We start from the raw sequence: 8430 nt of genomic DNA, 5'->3' as shown, positions 1-8430 counted from the left end.
ACAGAACATGAGAGACTCCTAACTCTGGGAAACAAACAAGGGGTGGTGGAAAGGGAGGTGGGTGGGGGGTGGGGGTGACTGGGTGATGGGCAATGAGGGGGGGCACTTGAGGAGATGAGCACTGGGTGTTATGCTATATGTTGGCAAATTGAACACCAATAAAAAATAAACTAAAAATAAATAAATAAATAAATAAATAAATAAATAAATAAATAAATAAATAAATAAAATGTTCTGGGTTTTGGTTATAAATCAGCAAGACATATTGCTCTAAGTTGCACAAAATTAAGCTACGTAAAAGAACAACAAACGAGCCGAATACATTTAATTTCTGCTTATTGATTTCACGGGGATTTATAATAGCCTGGTGTCATTTTCTTTAGATCCTAAACATATTAAGTATTGATAAGCCTAAAAATCAAGAATTATTAATCGAGCAAGATAATCATAGCATTAATTTGAGTTTAAAGTTAGAATGCAAGGATAAAAATCCGCACTAATGAGTATAAATCGAAAATATCAGAAGCGAGGAAACTGTATGATCATGCTCAGATTACAATTTTGAAATTACCATTGCTCAACAAATTAGAATTGTTCATTTTTAGTTAATTAAATGGGAACACCCCGAAATGCTGGATTAAAGATTTCAAGGATTATTTGAGAAAGCGCTAGAACTTGCTTCCTTACAAAATGTGTCTTCATTAAAGTTTCCTATATGGTCTGTGAAAATGAACCTGGAAAAGATAAAATTATTACATGTAAATTCAAATTAATACACAGTTGTTAAAATGTTTATTTTTCAACCAAATTCTATGTATTTTGCATATAAAATTATATGTTCATTACATGATACTTATACATAAGAAGTTTTTACATTTAAATTTTATTGACCAATTCCTCACATAAAAATCAGTAACAGGGATCCCTGGGTGGCTCAGCCTGCCTTTGGCTCAGGTCTTGACCCTGGGGTCCTGGGATTGAGGCCCGCATGGGGCTCCCTGCTCGGAGCCTGCTTCTCCCCCTGCCTGTGTCTCTGCCTCCCTCTCTCTCTGTGTCTCTCATGAATAAATAAATAAAATCTTTAAAAAAAAATCAGTAACAAATATAAGTAATCAGAAAACTAGGAAAAGTGCATAAACACACTGAAAGAATCATAAATTCATACAACAGTGAAGTAGCATTTTCTACATAAGGAGCTAACATAAGTTATAGAGTTTGCTGTGACAGTGGTTTAGAGAAAACAGAAACCTTAATTCAGTTTTATGACAAAAATATAAACCCCTGAAAACTATTTTAAGTATCATTTGGCAATATATGACTCGTTGACTTTAATTCATTTCCTCTCTACAAATTTATTTGTAAAATCATAAATTTTGCCCGAAAAACATTCCTAAGATGCCATTGTTGCCTTATTGCCAATAGCTTATAACAGAAAATAATGCTTACAGTTATAGTAAATTTATTAAATGACATACTACATATCCTTTAAGCAGAATGCTTCAGATCAATATATCCTAACATCAAAGAATTTCAAGAAAATTTTCCAGTAAAAAAATAAAACAGTGAGGAGCAGTCAGCATGATCTCATTTGTGCAAAGAACACGGGTTTTATTTATTCATTTATTTACACTGTTTTATGTACAAATTCCGGAAATTTGCACCACTTGAAAAAAATTGAATGAGGGGCCAAGAGATATAAATGAAGAGAGGTGGGGAAGAAGGCTTTAATTTTAATTTACTATGTTGTGGGCAGCCCTGGTGGCTCAGAGGTTTAGCGCCGCCTTTGGCCCGGGGTGTGATCTTGGAGACCCTGGGATCGAGTCCCACGTTGGGCTCCCTGCATGGAATCTGCTTTTTCCTCTGCCTGTGTGTGTGTGTGTGTGTATGTGTGTGTGTGTCTAATAAGTAAATAAAATAAAATCTTAAAAAAAAAATTTACTATGTTGATACACTGAGGCTTTTTAAGGTTGAATATATTAAATATGCTTTAAGATAAATCAGTAGAAGTCACAGCAATTAAAATGCCTTTAAAATAAAGGGGAAAATGAGTTTTTAAGATGATTTTTCATGAGAAATATTTCAGGTTAGATCTGTTAATGTACAGGAGGTGAGGGTTTGAAAGTGTCCAGAATGCTTGGCCCCAGGTCTACTTCTGTTTTCTTCCCACACTCTTTGGGGATGGGAAGATAATGCTTAATTTCCATATTGAGCCATCCCTCTCACCAGTGTTCACTCCTTTCCACGGAGACAGAGTATGTTTCCTGATCTGTGGGCGAGAGCCTTGGGTGCATGTTTTTCCTCTGGCTACAGCTAATCTGTTATAAAGTCCCGAGACCCAAGCTATCTTCTATTTAATATTTTTCTCTTCTATTTAAACTAGTGAGCAAGTTACGCTAGTTTGCAATCTTCAGATTTGATTAATGCTGAGTCAGTCAACACATTCCAAGAGAAAGCAAAGGGCTGACACTAGATTTCAGACTTTTCTAGAAAATACATTTCAGTATGTAAGAGGATGGTGTGTTCAGGAGAAGGGCATGGGCTTTAAAATAATACACCAGGGTGCAAATTTCTTATTTACCAGCTGGTGAATTATTTAAACTTGTAAAACCCGCTTCTTTATTAGTAAGAGATTGGCAATAACTCTTTTTTTTTTACACCAAAGAAAAATTTTTATTAAAGTATTGATTACTGGTTATTTAAAAATGCATGGAAAGAGACAAACGTATCAAGGCATTATCATACAACTGCTTTCTAAACCCAATACTTTTGAAATAGAAAACAATGATCATGACTCCCCAAACATCAGTTTACTGAAACACGTTGATTTTTAAGTTGGTCTAAAACTCTAGTCACTGTTTTTGCTAAAATGTCACTAGGTTTTTCAGTTTCATCTATCATTAAAACTTTGTTTTTTAACAGGTTTACTTCTCAAAGTAGTAGGTAGTTATTTCTTGGGAGTTAATGTCAGCAACTACGAGACGCTTCTCTAAGTCAAGAAGTCACTAACTATTTCCAAAGTTGCTGCTTTGGAAATAGTTACCACTTGGGCTTGCCTACACGGAGACTCATGCATTGAAAGGCAAATGTTAATAGGCAAACTATGGGGATTGGGAACACGAGGACTCTCAAAGAAAAGATGTGTTCTTTTACAGTGGACCTGCTAAAAAAGACTATTACTTACTTTGGTACTGTTGCTGGAGAAGCCGTTTCCGCCAGACCACAGAGTGGCTGTATAATTGTTCATTTTATTTCCTTTTCTAAAAATGTCAGACTTTAACAATTCGGTTGATCAACCTAATAAGCAGAGGCTTTTAAATTACCATATATTTTAACTGCCTGAAATAAATTATTTTCCTAACTAGTTTAGCAGCCTTGTACCTGGAAAGGCAGCAAAATCCACTTTGTTCTAGAATTAGAAGGTGGACTCTTAGCATAAAGCCCTCAAGGTTCATCCATGAACCATGGCAACTGATAGGATTTTATTTTTTTATGGCTGATAAGATTCCATTTTATACATATTGATACCTATGTATGTATATATATGTATATATCACATTTTCCTCACCCATTCATCCACTGATGGATGCTCACATCGCTTCCATTCCTTAGCTATCGTAAATACTGCTGCATTGAACATGGGGCTGCAAATATCTTTCTGAGATAGTGACCTAATTCCCTTCAGAAAAAATACTCAGAAGTGGAATTATGGGATCATATGGTAGTTTTATTTTTAATTTTTTGAGAAAATTTTATACTATTTTTCATACTTGCAACACCAATCTACTTCCCCACCAGCAGTGCCTAAGGGTTCTTTTTTCTCCACATTCTTATTAACACTTGTTACTGCTTGTCTTTTTTAATAATTGCCATTCTAACAGGTAGGAGATGGTCTCTCATTGTGGTTTTCCCTGATCTGTGCATTTTTCTGATGACTAATGATGTTGAGCGCATTTTCAGGCACCAGTTGGCCATCTGTTGTCTTCTTTGGAAAAATATCTGTTCAGATCTGCCCATTTTTAAATCAGATTGTTACTATTTTCTTTGGCTATTAATCCCCCATCATATACATGACTTGCAAACAACTTCTACCATTTCCTTTTTTTTGATAATTTCCTTTGCTTCTTTCTTATTTGATATAGTCCCACTTGTATTTTGTTGCTGTTGTTGCCCTTGCTTTTCTTTTTTTTTTTTTTTTTTTTTTTTTTAATTTATTTATGATAGTCACACAGGGAGAGAGAGAGAGAGGCAGAGACATAGGCAAAGGGAGAAGCAGGCTCCATGCACCGGGAGCCTGACGTGGGATTCGATCCTGGGTCTCCAGGATCGCACCCTGGACCAAAGGCAGGCACCAAACCGCTGCACCACCCAGGGATCCCTGCCCTTGCTTTTCGTGTTGAATCCAGAAACTCATTAAGACCAATGTCAAGGACCTTACCCTCTGTTTTCTCCTGGGGGATTATGGTTCCAGGTTTCACTGTCAAGTCTTTAATTAATTTGCATTTGGGTTAAGATAATGGTCCATTTTCATTCTCTTGCAGGTGGCTATCCAGTTCCCTTAGCACCATTTGAATGTCCTTTCCCCCATGTGTATTCCTGATACCTTTGTTGTAAAGTATCTGACTATACACGTGTGGGTTTATTTCTGGCTCTCCATTCTGTTCTATTGATCTCTGTGTCTGTTTTTATGCCAGTACCTTACTGTTTTGTTAACTATAGCTTTGCAGTGTAGCTTGAAATTTATAAGTGAGGGGCTCCTGGGTGGCTCAGTGGTTGAGTGTCTGCCTTTGGCTCAGGTCGTGATCCTGAGGTCCTAGGATGGAGTACTGCTTTGGGCTCCCTTCAGGGAGCCTGCTTCTCCCTCTCCCTGTGTCTCGGCCTCTCTCTCTGTGTCTCTCATGAATAAATAAAACCTTTAAAAAAAAGAAATTTATAAGTGAGATGCCTTCAGCTTTGTTCTTCTTTTTCAAGATTGCTTTGGCTATACAGGGTCTTTTGCGGTTGCATCCAGGTTTTAGGATTGTTTATTTCTGGGATCCCTGGGTGGCGCAGCGGTTTGGCGCCTGCCTTTGGCCCAGGGCGCGATCCTGGAGACCCGGGATCGAATCCCACATCGGGCTCCCGGTGCATGGAGCCTGCTTCTCCCTCTGCCTATGTCTCTGCCTCTCTCTCTCTCTCTGTGACTGTCATAAATTTAAAAAAAAAAAAAAAAAAAAAAAGGATTGTTTATTTCTGTGAAAAATGACAGTGGAATTTTAATAGGAAATGCATTGTCTGCAGATTGCTTTGGGGAGTATGGAAGTTTCAACAATATCAATGCTTCCAATTCATGAACATGGAATTTCTTTCATTTATTTCTGTCTTTTTAAATTTCGTTCATTAGTGTCTTACAGTTTTCAGTGTACAAGTCTTTCACCTCCTTGCTTAAATTAATTTTTGGTATTGTATTCCTTTTGATGTAATTGTAAATGGAATTATTTTTTAATTTATGAATTTAGAGGCTATGAATCTACCACCATTACGTTAGATTATCTTACATTAACTATATTTTACCTTAGAAGTAGGCTTTATGCTTTCATATGTTTTCTTGTTACTAATTAGGAACACTTTTGTTTCAGTTTAAAGAAGTGCCTTAAACATTTCTTATAAAGCCAGTCTAGTAGAGAGCTAAACCCTTTTAGCTTTTGCTTATCTGGAGAACTTTGTTTTTTCTTTAATTCTGAAGGAAGATTTTGCCAGGGAGAGTACTCTTTCTTGGTTGGGAGTTTTTTCTTTCAGCATTCAATTATATCATGCCACCCTTCTGGCTGATAAAACTTCTCCTGAAAAACCTGCTGAGTCTTATGCGGGGAGAGGGTGGTTCTCTTGTACATAATGAATTGTTTTTCTCTTACTGCTTTTAAGATTCTTTGTCTTTAACTTTTGACAATTTGATTATAATGTGTTTTGGTGTAGGTCTTTTGGCGTCCATCTTATTTGGAACTCTCTAGGTTTCCTGAATCTGTATGTCTGTGTCCTTCTCCAAGTTACAAATTTTCACTCATCATTTCTTTCAATACATTTTATGCCTCTTTCTCTCTCTCCCTTCTATTTTTGGGATGCTTAGAACACAAATATTGGCCCACTTGATGTTGTGCTAGAAATACCTTTAAGCTATCTTCTTCCTTTCTTATCCTTCTTTTTGCTCCTCTTATTGGATGAGATCTGTTGCCTTGTGCTGAAGTTCCTGATCCTGTTTTCTGCTTCACTAGACTGCAGTTGAACCTTTCTATTGAATTCTTCTGCTCTATTTTTACATTTTTTCAGGTCGGTGATTTCAGTTTGGTACTTTCTTATATTTTATATTTCCCTATTGAAATTTTTACTTGTTCATTAATTATTTTCCTGACCACAGAGAGCATCTTTAAGACCATTATTTTGAACTCTTTATAAAGGAAACCACTTATCTTCATTTCATTAAAGTCTTTTTCTGGGGCTTTATGCTGGTCTATTGTTTGGAACACATTCCTCTGGGTCTTCATTTTCCTTGCCTTTCTCTGCTAGTTTCTATGGATTAGACAAAACAGCCACCTCTTCCAGTTTTGAAGAAGAGGCCTCTGTATAACAGATAAATCTTATTCAACGTTGCCCTTGCTCTTGATTGTCTTTCAATCCTTTGTGAAACTGTTTAGTGTGCTCTTAATGGCCCCAGTCATTGAAAGTGGGCCAAAACCTGTCAGTGTCCCAAAGAGGTAGAGCTCAGTCAACACCTGGATGCCAGATGATTTTAAGGTGCATACTTGGGTAGCAACTTTTGTTTATTACAGTCCTATGGAACACATGAATTTAATTAAGCCCTGTTGGCCATTGGAGCCATGCAATCAAGAAGTATCATCTGGGTGACAACTGAAAAAAAAAAAAATGAAACATGGCACCAGATGTATGTATAAGTTCCTTTACAGGAGATGCCTCCATCCTGAAGCAAGACAAAGGGAGAGTGCAAAGATGGCACCTATCAAGTTCGTGGTTTCTGAAGAGTATTACAGTATTAAGACTGCTCCCTCAGTCCGTAGCTATTGAAATGAACAAACAGGCCTCTAATGAAAAGATTGGGTGTGTTTCAATTTGCAGCCTCTGATCTAGATCCTTGGGAATTTGCCACAGTGAGTCTGCACAAGCCTTTTAAGAACTGTCTCTTCATTTGCTGTAGCCTTCTGGGTCTTGTTGATGCAAGCCCCATTGGCTTTCAAAGCTAGATGTTTTGGAAGCCCATCTTCACATGGAAGCCTTAGAAGTTGGAGTGCCATATGTGGGGTCCAGAACCACCACTCCCCCCAAAAAAAAAAAAACAAAAAAACAAAACCACCACTCCCTAAGGAGAAGCTGGGAATTGTGAGATTCCTCTCTATAGTGTGTCACTTCGTCAAGGCTGGGACTTATGACAAGATTGTGTCTCAGCCTCTCTTTCCTGCCACAATGTGGATTTTTCTCTCATTTTCCAGAAATGTTCAGTCACTCAGTTTCTGGATTTGTATCAGAGTGAATTGTTCTGTCTGCGGCTGTAGATTTTGTGTGTTCATGAAAGGAAGTAAGTTCAGGAGCTTCCTATGTCACCAATGTTTTCTTAAGCATTTTAAATTACATTAACATGAAGCATCAGCTTCTGATAGTTTTGAATCTTCACTCAGTCTTCATTGTTTACTTTAAATGTCACTCATGGAAAAAAATGATAAAACTAGGCAAGCTTTGTTTTCTCACTAATTTATACCTAATATTATATTATTATAAAATAAAATCTAATACCTAAAATTATCTTTCAACTTTAATATGAGCTTTACTCTTAGAATATATAGAGTTAAGGATTAAAACTTGATGCCATTATAGGCAAAGAGATGGTTGAGAATATAATGTAATTAAAAATGAAAAACCCCATTCCAATTCTTACAATTGGCAAATGTTAAAGAGCTAATTTGAAGCCAGAAAAGGTTAATTTTATTTTGTAGATTACATCTAGTGAATTTAGCTTAAGTGTCTTGTGGAAAACACTTCTGGAAACTAAAAAGTAGCTAAATGACACCTTGAAACCTTATTGTAAATGTATACATATGTTACCAAAGATTAATTGAAAATGCTCATTTTTAAATATCAATATTTGGTTTTCACTCATGCTTTGTTTTCAATATATTTGTTTTCTCTATTCTTTGCTTATCTGAAAACTCCAAGGCCTTTGATACTGTGACTGAACTCTGAGTGTCAATGGGAGCATGGAGAGTGGTTGCCAAGAGAATGACAACTAGATGATAGTAAATGCCTTATTATGCAACGTCTACACAATTATACTATCAAGGCTGATCATTTTTTCACCAGTAGTTTTCAACATTTAATCTTCCATTTTTTTGCTGTGAAAGCTATTCAAAACTAAGTGATATAAAGCCAGATTTCAGTAAAACTTAA

The 8430-nt window shown here is 36.4% G+C and overlaps 1 long non-coding RNA gene across 1 annotated transcript; it reads right to left on the bottom strand.

Annotated features, from left to right (window-relative positions):
* Positions 1–308: 308 nt before the first annotated feature.
* Positions 309–3479, bottom strand: LOC144316836 (uncharacterized). The gene is made up of 2 exons (XR_013382678.1): positions 3182–3479; positions 309–734 (listed from the first exon to the last, which is right to left on the bottom strand). It is a non-coding gene; the product is annotated as an uncharacterized LOC144316836 (long non-coding RNA).
* Positions 3480–8430: the final 4951 nt, after the last annotated feature.

Source organism: Canis aureus, chromosome 1 (assembly GCF_053574225.1).
Source record: "Canis aureus isolate CA01 chromosome 1, VMU_Caureus_v.1.0, whole genome shotgun sequence".
Classification (NCBI taxonomy): Eukaryota; Metazoa; Chordata; class Mammalia; order Carnivora; family Canidae; genus Canis; species Canis aureus.
The sequence above is the reverse complement of the archived record's forward strand: the minus strand, read 5'-3'. Positions and strand labels throughout refer to the sequence as shown.